Raw genomic sequence first — 16,525 nt, 5'->3', positions numbered from 1 at the left:
AAGGCATTCAACTCTGGAACATGAACCAAAGAACTCCTTTCAATTGCCTTTCCTCTTCAATCAATACTTTGGAAGTGTCAACTGAGGTTTACATTTCAGCTTTCATTCATCGCGGACAGCACATGAGCAGGAACGGTGTCAGCGATCAAAAGAAAATTGTCCTTGGGTTGGATTGAACCACCAACTTTTTGGTTAACAGCCTTACACACTAACCAATTGCAACACAGAGACAGGATCTGTCATAAAGCTTCTCATGGGGCAAAAGGCATTCACATCTGGAACAAGAACCAACAAATACCTCTCAAGTCCAACAGGTGAGCTTCTTTCAATTGCCTGTCCTCTTCAATTCAACACTTTTGAAGTGTCAATTGAGGTTCACGTTTCAGCTTTCATTCATCGCAAAACTGCTCAGGAGCAGGACCAGCGTCAGTAATTTTAAAATAAACGTCCCTTGGGAGAGATTGAAACACTATATTTTAGGGAAACAGCCAAACACGCGCACCGATTGCACCACAGAGAAAGGATCTGTCATAAATCTTCAAATGGGGTGAAAGGCATTCATCTCTGGAACAGGCACCAACGAATACCTCTCAAGTCCAACAGATGAACTCCTTTCAATTGTCTTTCCTCTTCAATCAACACTTTTGAAGTGTCAACTGAGGTTCACATTTCAGCTTTCATTCATCGCAGACAGCACGTCAGCAGGAACAGTCAGCAATAAAAAAAAATCGGCGCTGGGTGGGATTGAACCACCATTCATTCCAGGAAACAGCCAAACAAGCGCACCGATTGCACCACAGAGACAGGATCTGTCAATAATCTTCAAATGGGGTGAAAGGCATTCACCTCTGGAACATGCACCAACGAATACCTCTCAAGTCCAACAGATGAACTCATTCAATAACCTTTCCTCTTCAATAAAACACTTCGGAAGCGTCAACTGAGGTTCACAAATCAGCTTTCATTCATCGCAGACAGCACGTGAGCAGGAACAGAGTCAGCGTATGAAAAAAATCGTCCCTGGGTGGGATTGAACCACCAACCTTTCGATTAATAGTCGAACGCACTAACCAATTGCACCACAGAGACAAGATGTGTTGTGGGTTATCAATGAGGAAAGGCTTTCAACTCTGGAACATGAACCAAAGATTACCTCTCAATTCGAACAGATGAACTCCTTTCAATTGTCTTTCCTCTTTAATTCAACACTTTCGAAGTTTCAACTGAGGTTCACGTTTCAGCTTTCATTCATCGCAAAACAGCTCAGGAGCAGGAACAGTGTCAGTGACATAAAAATAATCGTCCTTGGGCAAGATTAAACCACCATCCCTTCGGGAAACAGCCGAACACGCAAACCGTTTGCGCCACAGAGACTGGATCTGAGATAAATTTTCAAATGGGGAGAAAGGCATTCACATCTGGAACAAGAACCAAAGAATGCCTCTCAAGTCTAACCGAGGAACTCCCTTTAATTGCCTTTCCTCATTAATTTAACACTTTTGAAGTGTCAACTGAGGTTCACCTTTCAGCTTTCATTCATCGCGAAACAGCTCAGGAGCAGGACCAGTGTCAGTAATTTAAAAATAATCGTCCTTGGGAGAGATTGAAACACCATCTTTTCGGGAAACAGCCAAACACGCACACCGAATGCGCCACAGAGACAGGATCTGTCATAAATCTTCAATTGGGGTGAAAGGCATTCAACTCTGGAACATGAACCAAATAATTCCTCTCTCGTCCAACAGATGAACTCCTTTCAATTGCCTTTCCTCTTCAATCAATACTTTGGAAGTGTCAACTGAGGTTCACATTTCAGCTTTCATTCATCGAAGACAGCACATGAGCAGGAACAGTGTCAGCGATGAAAAGAAAATTGTCCCCTGGGTGGTATTGAACTACCAACCTTTCGAATAACAGCCAAACGTGCCAACCAATTGCACCGCAGAGACAAGATATGTTGTGTATCATCAATGGGGAAAGGCATTCAACTCTGGAACATGAACCAAAGAATACCTCTCAAGTCCAACAGATGAACTTCCTTCAATTGCCTTTCCTCTTCAATAAAACACTTTGGAAGCGTCAACTGAGGTTCACAAATCAGCTTTCATTCATCGCGGACAGCACGTCAGCAGGAACAGTGTCAGCGATCAAAATAAAATCGTCCCTGGGTGGGATTGAACCACCAACCTTTTGGTGGACAGCCGAACACACTAACCAATTGCACCACAGAGACAAGATATGTTATGGATCATCAATGGGGAAAGGCATTCAACTCTGGAACATGAACCAAAGAATACCTCTCAAGTCCATCAGATGAACTCCTTTCAATTGCCTTTCCTCTTTAATTCAACACTTTTGAAGTGTCAACTGAGGTTCACCTTTCAGCTTTCATTCATCGCGAAACAGCTCAGGAGCAGGACCAGTGTCAGTAGTTTAAAAATAATCGTCCTTGGGAGAGATTGAAACACCATCTTTTCGGGAAACAGCCAAACACGCACACTGAATGCGCCATAGAGACAGGATCTGTCATAAATCTTCAATTGGGGTGTAAGGCATTCAACTCTGGAACATGAACCAAATAATTCCTCTCTCGTCCAACAGATGAACTCCTTTCAATTGCCTTTCCTCTTCAATCAATACTTTGGAAGTGTCAACTGAGGTTCACATTTCAGCTTTCATTCATCGAAGACAGCACATGAGCAGGAACAGTGTCAACGATAAAAAGAAAATTGTCCTTGGGTGGGATTGAACCACCGACCTTTCGGTTAACAGCCAAACGTGCCAACCAATTGCACCGCAGAGACAAGATATGTTGTGTATTTATCAATGGGGAAAGGCATTCAACTCTGGAACATGAACCAACGAATACCTCTCAAATCCAACAGATGAACTCTTTTCAATAGCCTTTCCTCTTCAACAAAACACTTTGTCAGCGTCAGCTGAGGTTCACAAATCAGCTTTCATTCATCGCGGACAGCACATGAGCAGGAACAGTGTCAGCGATAAAAAAGAAAATTGTTCCTGGGTGGGATTGAACCACCAACCTTTCGGTTACCAGCCGAACACACTAACCAATTGCAACACAGAGACAGGATCTGTCATAAAACTTCTCATGGGGCAAAAGGCATTCACATCTGGAACAAGAACCAACGAATACCTCTCAAGTCCAACAGGTGAGCTTCATTCAATTGCCTGTCCTCTTCAATTCAACACTTTCGAAGTGTCAACTGAGGTTCACGTTTCAGCTTTCATTCATCGCAAAACTGCTCAGGAGGAGGACCAGTGTCAGTAATTTAAAAATAAACGTCCCTTGGGAGAGATTGAAACACCATATTTTAGGGAAACAGCCAAACACGCGCACCGATTGCCCCACAGAGAAAGGATCTGTCATAAATCTTCAAATGGGGTGAAAGGCATTCATCTCTGGAACAGGCACCAACGAATACCTCTCAAGTCCAACAGATGAACTCCTTTCAATTGTCTTTCCTCTTCAATCAATACTTTTGAAGTGTCAACTGAGGTTCACATTTCAGCTTTCATTCATCGCAGACAGCACGTCAGCAGGAACAGTCAGCAATAAAAAAAAATCGTCCATGGGTGCGATTGCACCACCATTCATTCCAGGAAACAGCCAAACAAGCGCACCGATTGCACCACAGAGACAGGATCTGTCAAAAATCTTCAAATGGGGTGAAAGGCATTCACCTCTGGAACATGCACCAACGAATACCTCGCAAGTCCAACAGATGAACTCCTTCAATAACCTTTCCTCTTCAATAAAACACTTCGGAAGCGTCAACTGAGGTTCACAAATCAGCTTTCATTCACCGCAGACAGCACGTGAGCAGGAACAGAGTCAGCGATGAAAAAAATCGTCCCTGGGTGGGATTGAACCACCAACCTTTCGATTAACAGTCGAACACGCTAACCAATTGCGCCACAGAGACAAGATGTGTGGTGGGTTATCAATGGGGAAAGGCCTTCAACTCTGGAACATGAACCAAAGATTACCTCTCAATTCGAACAGATGAACTCCTCCTTTCAATTGTCTTTCCTCTTTAATTCAACACTTTCGAAGTTTCAACTGAGGTTCACGTTTCAGCTTTCATTCATCGCAAAACAGCTCAGGAGCAGGAACAGTGTCAGTGACATAAAAATAATCGTCCTTTGGCAAGATTAAACCACCATCCCTTCGTGAAACAGCCGAACACGCAAACCGTTTGCGCCACAGACAGGATCTGAGATAAATTTTCAAATGGGGAGAAAGGCGTTCACATCTGGAACAAGAACCAAAGAATGCCTCTCAGGTCTAACCGAGGAACTCCCTTTTATTGCCTTTCCTCATTAATTTAACACTTTTGAAGTGTCAACTGAGGTTCACCTTTCAGCTTTCATTCATCGCGAAACAGCTCAGGAGCAGGACCAGTGTCAGTAATTTAAAAATATTCGTTTTTGGGAGAGATTGAAACACCATCTTTTCGGGAAACAGCCAAACACGCACACCGAATGCGCCATAGAGACAGGATCTGTCATAAATTTTCAATTGGGGCGAAAGGCATTCAACTCTGGAACATGAATCAAATAATTCCTCTCTCGTCCAACAGATGAACTCCTTTCAATTGCCTTTCCTCTTCAATCAATACTTTGGAAGTGTCAACTGAGGTTCACATTTCAGCTTTCATTCATCGCGGACAGCACATGAGCAGGAACAGTGTCAGCGATAAAAAGAAAATTGTCCCTGGGTGGGATTGAACCACCGACCTTTCGGATAATAGTCAGGTTCACGATGTTTTTTCGTTCAAAATTTTGGTAGATTAGCAAAACTATACATTTTTGGAATATTCAGAGCATGAGGAATCCAAAAATTAATGTTTACATTTGCGTAGACACCTTCGCGAAAATGACACTCAGGACAGTGATGAAGATCTGTAAAAGCATATTCCTGAACGGTATAGACCTCGTAGATCCTGTGTATAGGACTTATAGTTCAATCTGATACTACCAATAACTTCCTATAACAACCTATAACTTCAAAGGACTTGCAATATCATGTATTATGTAATACAGTTATATCACAAATATAAAGACAATGGTTTTCAATTACCTTTGTTTGTTGCTTTTCTATAATCCTGAGCATTATTTTGAGGCCTTTATTGGATTCCTTGACCCAGAAAACATAGGATTAGCATATTTAATTAAGTCTCGAGGTTGACTAGAAGCCGAGATCGCGCAAAATATGTATTTTATGGCGGCCATTTTCAAAATCCAAAATGGCGGCCATGCAGGTGTCTGTGCAAATGCCAACATTGATTTTCAGATTCTCCATGCTCTCAAGATTCCAAAAATGTACAGGTTTGCTAATCCCAAAATTTTTAACGAAATTATATTTGTTAACATAGTGAACCTGACTATAACACTATAACAGCCAAACGTGCCAACGAATTGCGCCACAGAGACAAGATATGTTGCGTGTCATCAATGGGGAAAGGCATTCAACTCTGGAACATGAACCAACGAATACCTCTCAAATCCAACAGATGAACTCTTTTCAATAGCCTTTCCTCTTCAATAAAACACTTTGTAAGCGTCAACTGAGGTTCACAAATCAGCTTTCATTCATCGCGGACAGCACATGAGCAGGAACAGTGTCAGCGATCAAAAGAAAATTGTCCTTGGGTGGGATTGAACCACCAACTTTTCGGTTAACAGCCGAACACGCTAACCAATTGCAACACAGAGACAGGATCTGTCATAAAACTTCTCATGGGGCAAAAGGCATTCACATCTGGAACAAGAACCAACGAATACCTCTCAAGTCCAACAGATGAACTCCTTCAGTAACCTTTCCTCTTCAATAAAACACTTCGGAAGCGTCAACTGAGGTTCACAAATCAGGTTTCATTCATCGCAGACGCCACGTGAGCAGGAACAGAGTCAGCGATTTAAAAAATCGTCCTTGGGTGGGATTGAACCACCAACTTTTCGATTATACAGTCGAACGCACTAACCAATTCCGCCCAGAGACAAGATGTGTTGTGGGTTATCAATGGGGAAAGGCTTTCAATCTGGAACATGAACCAAAGATTACCTCTCAATTCGAACAGATGAACTCCTTTCAATTGTCTTTCCTCTTTAATTCAACACTTTCGAAGTTTCAACTGAGGTTCACGTTTCAGCTTTCATTCATCGCAAAACAGCTCAGGAGCAGGAACAGGGTCAGTGACAAAAATAATCGTCCTTGGGCAAGATTAAACCACCATCCCTTCGGGAAACAGCCGAACACGCAAACCGTTTGCGCCACAGAGACAGGATCTGAGATAAATTTTCAAATGGGGAGAAAGGCATTCACATCTGGAACAAGACCCAAAGAATGCCTCTCAAGTCTAACCGAGGCACTCCCTTTAATTGCCTTTCCTCATTAATTTAACACTTTTGAAGTGTCAACTGAGGTTTACCTTTCAGCTTTCATTCATCGCGAAACAGCTCAGGAGCAGGACCAGTGTCAGTAATTTAAAAATAATCGTCCTTGGGAGAGATTGAAACACCATCTTTTCGGGAAACAGCCAAACACGCACACCGAATGCGCCACAGAGACAGGATCTGTCATAAATCTTCAATTGGGGCGAAAGGCATTCAACTCTGGAACATGAACCAAAGAACTCCTTTCAATTGCCTTTCCTCTTCAATCAATACTTTGGAAGTGTAAACTGGGGTTTACATTTCAGCTTTCATTCATCGCGGACAGCACATGAGCAGGAAAGGTGTCAGCGATCAAAAGAAAATTGACCCTAGGTTGGATTGAACCACCAACTTTTTGGTTAACAGCCTTACACACTAACCAATTGCAACACAGAGACAGGATCTGTCATAAAACTTCTCATGGGGCAAAAGGCATTCACATCTGGAACAAGAACCAACAAATACCTCTCAAGTCCAACAGGTGAGCTTCTTTAAATTGCCTGTCCTCTTCAATTCAACACTTTCGAAGTGTCAACTGAGGTTCACGTTTCAGCTTTCATTCATCGCAAAACTGCTCAGGAGCAGGACCAGTGTCAGTAATTTAAAAATAAACGTCCCTTGGGAGAGATTGAAACACCATATTTTAGGGAAACAGCCAAACACGCGCACCGATTGCGCCACAGAGAAAGGATCTGTCATAAATCTTCAAATGGGGTGAAAGGCATTCATCTCTGGAACAGGCACCAACGAATACCTCTCAAGTCCAACAGATGAACTCCTTTCAATTGTCTTTCCTCTTCAATCAATACTTTTGAAGTGTCAACTGAGGTTCACATTTCAGCTTTCATTCATCGAAGACAGCGATGCCTGTTGTTGGGCTAGCGGCTAGGGTGCCGAGCTTAGGATCCTAGAATCCTGGGTTCGAAATCCCGGTCTAATCGCTGAATTAACACCAGGGAAGGTTGACTCAGCCTGTCATTCCTTCTGAGGTCGGCTAATTGAGTACCAGTTCACTGGTAATTCCCTGTTCGTCATTAAAGGCGGCAAAAAGGGTTGGCGTCAGGAAGGGCATCCGGCAGTAAAACATTGCTTCAAAAAGGGGACCGAAAAACAACAACAACCACGGTTCCCGAAAAAGGCCAACCCCCGCTTTGCGGGGAAAAATGGCCTCTAAAGGTGGTTTTTTATTCTTCGCAGACAGCACGTCAGCAGGAACAGTCAGCAATAAAAAAAAAATCGTCGCTGGGTGGGATTGAACCACCATTCATTCCAGGAAACAGCCAAACAAGCACACCGATTGTGCCACAGAGACAGGATCTGTCAATAATCTTCAAATGGGCTGAAAGGCATTCACCTCTGGAACATGCACCAACGAATACCTCTCAAGTCCAACAGATGAACTCATTCAATAACCTTTCCTCTTCAATAAAACACTTCGGAAGCGTCAACTGAGGTTCACAAATCAGCTTTCATTCATCGCAGACAGCACGTGAGGAGGAACAGAGTCAGCGATGAAAAAAATCGTCCCTGGGTGGGATTGAACCACCAACCTTTCGAATATAACAGTTAAACACACTAACCAATTGCGCCACAGAGACAAGATGTGTTGTGGGTTATCAATGGGGAAAGGCTTTCAACTCTGGAACATGAACCAAAGATTACCTCTCAATTCGAACAGATGAACTCCTTTCAATTGTCTTTCCTCTTCAATAAAACACTTTGGAAGCGTCAACTGAGGTTCACAAATCAGCTTTCATTCATCGCGGACAGCACGTCAGCAGGAACAGTGTCAGCGATCAAAAGAAAATCGTCCCTGGGTGGGATTGAACCACCAACCTTTCGGTGGGCAGCCAAACACACTAACCAATCGCACCACAGAGACAAGATATATTATGGATCATCAATGGGGAAAGGCATTCAACTCTGGAACATGAACCAAAGAATACCTCTCAAGTCCATCAGATGAACTCCTTTCAATTGCGTTTCCTCTTTAATTCAACACTTTCGAAGTTTCAACAGAGGTTCACGTTTCAGCTTTCATTCATCGCAAAACAGCTCAGGAGCAGGAACAGTGTCAGTGACATAAAAATAATCGTCCTTGGGCAAGATTAAACCACCATCCTTTCGGGAAACAGCCGAACACGCAAACCGTTTGCGCCACAGAGACAGGATCTGAGATAAATTTTCAAATGGGGAGAAAGGCATTCACATCTGGAACAAGAACCAAAGAATGCCTCTCAGGTCTAACTGAGGAACTCCCTTTAATTGCCTTTCCTCATTAATTTAACACTTTTGAAGTGTCAACTGAGGTTCACCTTTCAGCTTTCATTCATCGCGAAACAGCTCAGGAGCAGGACCAGTGTCAGTAGTTTAAAAATAATCGTCCTTCGGAGAGATTGAAACACCATCTTTTCGGGAAACAGCCAAACACGCACATTGAATGCGCCATAGAGACAGGATCTGTCATAAATCTTCAATTGGGGCGAAAGGCATTCAACTCTGGAACATGAACCAAAGAACTCCTTTCAATTGCCTTTCCTCTTCAATCAATACTTTGGAAGTGTCAACTGAGGTTTACATTTCAGCTTTCATTCATCGCGGACAGCACATGAGCAGGAACGGTGTCAGCGATCAAAAGAAAATTGTCCTTGGGTTGGATTGAACCACCAACTTTTTGGTTAACAGCCTTACACACTAACCAATTGCAACACAGAGACAGGATCTGTCATAAAACTTCTCATGGGGCAAAAGGCATTCACATCTGGAACAAGAACCAACAAATACCTCTCAAGTCCAACAGGTGAGCTTCTTTCAATTGCCTGTCCTCTTCAATTCAACACTTTTGAAGTGTCAATTGAGGTTCACGTTTCAGCTTTCATTCATCGCAAAACTGCTCAGGAGCAGGACCAGCGTCAGTAATTTTAAAATAAACGTCCCTTGGGAGAGATTGAAACACTATATTTTAGGGAAACAGCCAAACACGCGCACCGATTGCACCACAGAGAAAGGATCTGTCATAAATCTTCAAATGGGGTGAAAGGCATTCATCTCTGGAACAGGCACCAACGAATACCTCTCAAGTCCAACAGATGAACTCCTTTCAATTGTCTTTCCTCTTCAATCAACACTTTTGAAGTGTCAACTGTTGTTCACATTTCAGCTTTCATTCATCGCAGACAGCACGTCAGCAGGAACAGTCAGCAATAAAAAAAAATCGGCGCTGGGTGGGATTGAACCACCGACCTTTCGGATAACAGCCAAACGTGCCAACCAATTGCACCGCAGAGACAAGATATGTTGTGTATTTATCAATGGGGAAAGGCATTCAACTCTGGAACATGAACCAACGAATACCTCTCAAATCCAACAGATGAACTCTTTTCAATAGCCTTTCCTCTTCAACAAAACACTTTGTCAGCGTCAGCTGAGGTTCACAAATCAGCTTTCATTCATCGCGGACAGCACATGAGCAGGAACAGTGTCAGCGATAAAAAAGAAAATTGTTCCTGGGTGGGATTGAACCACCAACCTTTTGGTTACCAGCCGAACACACTAACCAATTGCAACACAGAGACAGGATCTGTCATAAAACTTCTCATGGGGCAAAAGGCATTCACATCTGGAACAAGAACCAACGAATACCTCTCAAGTCCAACAGGTGAGCTTCATTCAATTGCCTGTCCTCTTCAATTCAACACTTTCGAAGTGTCAACTGAGGTTCACGTTTCAGCTTTCATTCATCGCAAAACTGCTCAGGAGGAGGACCAGTGTCAGTAATTTAAAAATAAACGTCCCTTGGGAGAGATTGAAACACCATATTTTAGGGAAACAGCCAAACACGCGCACCGATTGCCCCACAGAGAAAGGATCTGTCATAAATCTTCAAATGGGGTGAAAGGCATTCATCTCTGGAACAGGCACCAACGAATACCTCTCAAGTCCAACAGATGAACTCCTTTCAATTGTCTTTCCTCTTCAATCAATACTTTTGAAGTGTCAACTGAGGTTCACATTTCAGCTTTCATTCATCGCAGACAGCACGTCAGCAGGAACAGTCAGCAATAAAAAAAAATCGTCCATGGGTGCGATTGCACCACCATTCATTCCAGGAAACAGCCAAACAAGCGCACCGATTGCACCACAGAGACAGGATCTGTCAAAAATCTTCAAATGGGGTGAAAGGCATTCACCTCTGGAACATGCACCAACGAATACCTCGCAAGTCCAACAGATGAACTCCTTCAATAACCTTTCCTCTTCAATAAAACACTTCGGAAGCGTCAACTGAGGTTCACAAATCAGCTTTCATTCACCGCAGACAGCACGTGAGCAGGAACAGAGTCAGCGATGAAAAAAATCGTCCCTGGGTGGGATTGAACCACCAACCTTTCGATTAACAGTCGAACGCGCTAACCAATTGCGCCACAGAGACAAGATGTGTGGTGGGTTATCAATGGGGAAAGGCCTTCAACTCTGGAACATGAACCAAAGATTACCTCTCAATTCGAACAGATGAACTCCTCCTTTCAATTGTCTTTCCTCTTTAATTCAACACTTTCGAAGTTTCAACTGAGGTTCACGTTTCAGCTTTCATTCATCGCAAAACAGCTCAGGAGCAGGAACAGTGTCAGTGACATAAAAATAATCGTCCTTTGGCAAGATTAAACCACCATCCCTTCGGGAAACAGCCGAACACGCAAACCGTTTGCGCCACAGACAGGATCTGAGATAAATTTTCAAATGGGGAGAAAGGCGTTCACATCTGGAACAAGAACCAAAGAATGCCTCTCAGGTCTAACCGAGGAACTCCCTTTTATTGCCTTTCCTCATTAATTTAACACTTTTGAAGTGTCAACTGAGGTTCACCTTTCAGCTTTCATTCATCGCGAAACAGCTCAGGAGCAGGACCAGTGTCAGTAATTTAAAAATATTCGTTTTTGGGAGAGATTGAAACACCATCTTTTCGGGAAACAGCCAAACACGCACACCGAATGCGCCATAGAGACAGGATCTGTCATAAATCTTCAATTGGGGCGAAAGGCATTCAACTCTGGAACATGAATCAAATAATTCCTCTCTCGTCCAACAGATGAACTCCTTTCAATTGCCTTTCCTCTTCAATCAATACTTTGGAAGTGTCAACTGAGGTTCACATTTCAGCTTTCATTCATCGCGGACAGCACATGAGCAGGAACAGTGTCAGCGATAAAAAGAAAATTGTCCCTGGGTGGGATTGAACCACCGACCTTTCGGATAATAGTCAGGTTCACGATGTTTTTTCGTTCAAAATTTTGGTAGATTAGCAAAACTATACATTTTTGGAATATTCAGAGCATGAGGAATCCAAAAATTAATGTTTACATTTGCGTAGACACCTTCGCGAAAATGACACTCAGGACAGTGATGAAGATCTGTAAAAGCATATTCCTGAACGGTATAGACCTCGTAGATCCTGTGTATAGGACTTATAGTTCAATCTGATACTACCAATAACTTCCTATAACAACCTATAACTTCAAAGGACTTGCAATATCATGTATTATGTAATACAGTTATATCACAAATATAAAGACAATGGTTTTCAATTACCTTTGTTTGTTGCTTTTCTATAATCCTGAGCATTATTTTGAGGCCTTTATTGGATTCCTTGACCCAGAAAACATAGGATTAGCATATTTAATTAAGTCTCGAGGTTGACTAGAAGCCGAGATCGCGCAAAATATGTATTTTATGGCGGCCATTTTCAAAATCCAAAATGGCGGCCATGCAGGTGTCTGTGCAAATGCCAACATTGATTTTCAGATTCTCCATGCTCTCAAGATTCCAAAAATGTACAGGTTTGCTAATCCCAAAATTTTTAACGAAATTATATTTGTTAACATAGTGAACCTGACTATAACACTATAACAGCCAAACGTGCCAACGAATTGCGCCACAGAGACAAGATATGTTGCGTGTCATCAATGGGGAAAGGCATTCAACTCTGGAACATGAACCAACGAATACCTCTCAAATCCAACAGATGAACTCTTTTCAATGGCCTTTCCTCTTCAATAAAACACTTTGTAAGCGTCAACTGAGGTTCACAAATCAGCTTTCATTCATCGCGGACAGCACATGAGCAGGAACAGTGTCAGCGATCAAAAGAAAATTGTCCTTGGGTGGGATTGAACCACCAACTTTTCGGTTAACAGCCGAACACGCTAACCAATTGCAACACAGAGACAGGATCTGTCATAAAACTTCTCATGGGGCAAAAGGCATTCACATCTGGAACAAGAACCAACGAATACCTCTCAAGTCCAACAGATGAACTCCTTCAGTAACCTTTCCTCTTCAATAAAACACTTCGGAAGCGTCAACTGAGGTTCACAAATCAGGTTTCATTCATCGCAGACGCCACGTGAGCAGGAACAGAGTCAGCGATTTAAAAAATCGTCCTTGGGTGGGATTGAACCACCAACTTTTCGATTATACAGTCGAACGCACTAACCAATTCCGCCCAGAGACAAGATGTGTTGTGGGTTATCAATGGGGAAAGGCTTTCAATCTGGAACATGAACCAAAGATTACCTCTCAATTCGAACAGATGAACTCCTTTCAATTGTCTTTCCTCTTTAATTCAACACTTTCGAAGTTTCAACTGAGGTTCACGTTTCAGCTTTCATTCATCGCAAAACAGCTCAGGAGCAGGAACAGGGTCAGTGACAAAAATAATCGTCCTTGGGCAAGATTAAACCACCATCCCTTCGGGAAACAGCCGAACACGCAAACCGTTTGCGCCACAGAGACAGGATCTGAGATAAATTTTCAAATGGGGAGAAAGGCATTCACATCTGGAACAAGACCCAAAGAATGCCTCTCAAGTCTAACCGAGGCACTCCCTTTAATTGCCTTTCCTCATTAATTTAACACTTTTGAAGTGTCAACTGAGGTTTACCTTTCAGCTTTCATTCATCGCGAAACAGCTCAGGAGCAGGACCAGTGTCAGTAATTTAAAAATAATCGTCCTTGGGAGAGATTGAAACACCATCTTTTCGGGAAACAGCCAAACACGCACACCGAATGCGCCACAGAGACAGGATCTGTCATAAATCTTCAATTGGGGCGAAAGGCATTCAACTCTGGAACATGAACCAAAGAACTCCTTTCAATTGCCTTTCCTCTTCAATCAATACTTTGGAAGTGTAAACTGGGGTTTACATTTCAGCTTTCATTCATCGCGGACAGCACATGAGCAGGAAAGGTGTCAGCGATCAAAAGAAAATTGACCCTAGGTTGGATTGAACCACCAACTTTTTGGTTAACAGCCTTACACACTAACCAATTGCAACACAGAGACAGGATCTGTCATAAAACTTCTCATGGGGCAAAAGGCATTCACATCTGGAACAAGAACCAACAAATACCTCTCAAGTCCAACAGGTGAGCTTCTTTAAATTGCCTGTCCTCTTCAATTCAACACTTTCGAAGTGTCAACTGAGGTTCACGTTTCAGCTTTCATTCATCGCAAAACTGCTCAGGAGCAGGACCAGTGTCAGTAATTTAAAAATAAACGTCCCTTGGGAGAGATTGAAACACCATATTTTAGGGAAACAGCCAAACACGCGCACCGATTGCGCCACAGAGAAAGGATCTGTCATAAATCTTCAAATGGGGTGAAAGGCATTCATCTCTGGAACAGGCACCAACGAATACCTCTCAAGTCCAACAGATGAACTCCTTTCAATTGTCTTTCCTCTTCAATCAATACTTTTGAAGTGTCAACTGAGGTTCACATTTCAGCTTTCATTCATCGAAGACAGCGATGCCTGTTGTTGGGCTAGCGGCTAGGGTGCTGGCTTAGGATCCTAGAATCCTGGGTTCGAAATCCCGGTCGAATCGCTGAATTAACACCAGGGAAGGTTGACTCAGCCTGTCATTCCTTCTGAGGTCGGCTAATTGAGTACCAGTTCACTGGTAATTCCCTGTTCGTCATTAAAGGCGGCAAAAAGGGTTGGCGTCAGGAAGGGCATCCGGCAGTAAAACATTGCTTCAAAAAGGGGACCGAAAAACAACAACAACCACGGTTCCCGAAAAAGGCCAACCCCCGCTTTGCGGGGAAAAATGGCCTCTAAAGGTGGTTTTTTATTCTTCGCAGACAGCACGTCAGCAGGAACAGTCAGCAATAAAAAAAAAATCGTCGCTGGGTGGGATTGAACCACCATTCATTCCAGGAAACAGCCAAACAAGCACACCGATTGTGCCACAGAGACAGGATCTGTCAATAATCTTCAAATGGGCTGAAAGGCATTCACCTCTGGAACATGCACCAACGAATACCTCTCAAGTCCAACAGATGAACTCATTCAATAACCTTTCCTCTTCAATAAAACACTTCGGAAGCGTCAACTGAGGTTCACAAATCAGCTTTCATTCATCGCAGACAGCACGTGAGGAGGAACAGAGTCAGCGATGAAAAAAATCGTCCCTGGGTGGGATTGAACCACCAACCTTTCGAATATAACAGTTAAACACACTAACCAATTGCGCCACAAAGACAAGATGTGTTGTGGGTTATCAATGGGGAAAGGCTTTCAACTCTGGAACATGAACCAAAGATTACCTCTCAATTCGAACAGATGAACTCCTTTCAATTGTCTTTCCTCTTCAATAAAACACTTTGGAAGCGTCAACTGAGGTTCACAAATCAGCTTTCATTCATCGCGGACAGCACGTCAGCAGGAACAGTGTCAGCGATCAAAAGAAAATCGTCCCTGGGTGGGATTGAACCACCAACCTTTCGGTGGGCAGCCAAACACACTAACCAATCGCACCACAGAGACAAGATATATTATGGATCATCAATGGGGAAAGGCATTCAACTCTGGAACATGAACCAAAGAATACCTCTCAAGTCCATCAGATGAACTCCTTTCAATTGCGTTTCCTCTTTAATTCAACACTTTCGAAGTTTCAACAGAGGTTCACGTTTCAGCTTTCATTCATCGCAAAACAGCTCAGGAGCAGGAACAGTGTCAGTGACATAAAAATAATCGTCCTTGGGCAAGATTAAACCACCATCCTTTTGGGAAACAGCTGAACACGCAAACCGTTTGCGCCACAGAGACAGGATCTGAGATAAATTTTCAAATGGGGAGAAAGGCATTCACATCTGGAACAAGAACCAAAGAATGCCTCTCAGGTCTAACTGAGGAACTCCCTTTAATTGCCTTTCCTCATTAATTTAACACTTTTGAAGTGTCAACTGAGGTTCACCTTTCAGCTTTCATTCATCGCGAAACAGCTCAGGAGCAGGACCAGTGTCAGTAGTTTAAAAATAATCGTCCTTCGGAGAGATTGAAACACCATCTTTTCGGGAAACAGCCAAACACGCGCACCGATTGCGCCACAGAGAAAGGATCTGTCATAAATCTTCAAATGGGGTGAAAGGCATTCAACTCTGGAACATGAACCAACGAATACCTCTCAAATCCAACAGATGAACTCTTTTCAATGGCCTTTCCTCTTCAATAAAACACTTTGTAAGCGTCAACTGAGGTTCACAAATCAGCTTTCATTCATCGCGGACAGCACATGAGCAGGAACAGTGTCAGCGATCAAAAGAAAATTGTCCTTGGGTGGGATTGAACCACCAACTTTTCGGTTAACAGCCGAACACGCTAACCAATTGCAACACAGAGACAGGATCTGTCATAAAACTTCTCATGGGGCAAAAGGCATTCACATCTGGAACAAGAACCAACGAATACCTCTCAAGTCCAACAGATGAACTCCTTCAGTAACCTTTCCTCTTCAATAAAACACTTCGGAAGCGTCAACTGAGGTTCACAAATCAGGTTTCATTCATCGCAGACGCCACGTGAGCAGGAACAGAGTCAGCGATTTAAAAAATCGTCCTTGGGTGGGATTGAACCACCAACTTTTCGATTATACAGTCGAACGCACTAACCAATTCCGCCCAGAGACAAGATGTGTTGTGGGTTATCAATGGGGAAAGGCTTTCAATCTGGAACATGAACCAAAGATTACCTCTCAATTCGAACAGATGAACTCCTTTCAATTG

At 43.0% G+C, this 16,525-nt stretch overlaps 3 non-coding genes across 3 annotated transcripts; all 3 read right to left on the bottom strand.

Annotated features, from left to right (window-relative positions):
• Positions 1 to 1,015: 1,015 nt before the first annotated feature.
• On the bottom strand, positions 1,016 to 1,089 carry TRNAN-GUU (transfer RNA asparagine (anticodon GUU)). The gene has a single exon. It is a non-coding gene; the product is annotated as a tRNA-Asn (tRNA).
• Positions 1,090 to 3,873: 2,784 nt separating this feature from the next.
• On the bottom strand, positions 3,874 to 3,947 carry TRNAN-GUU (transfer RNA asparagine (anticodon GUU)). Its single transcript has one exon. It is a non-coding gene; the product is annotated as a tRNA-Asn (tRNA).
• A 6,870-nt stretch (positions 3,948 to 10,817) lies between these two features.
• Positions 10,818 to 10,891, bottom strand: TRNAN-GUU (transfer RNA asparagine (anticodon GUU)). Its single transcript has one exon. It is a non-coding gene; the product is annotated as a tRNA-Asn (tRNA).
• Between the last annotated feature and the right edge of the window lie 5,634 nt (positions 10,892 to 16,525).

The sequence above is a fragment of the Myxine glutinosa genome, chromosome 4, assembly GCF_964187855.1.
Source record: "Myxine glutinosa chromosome 4, kmMyxGlut1.1, whole genome shotgun sequence".
NCBI lineage: Eukaryota > Metazoa > Chordata > Myxini > Myxiniformes > Myxinidae > Myxine > Myxine glutinosa.
The sequence above is the reverse complement of the archived record's forward strand: the minus strand, read 5'-3'. Positions and strand labels throughout refer to the sequence as shown.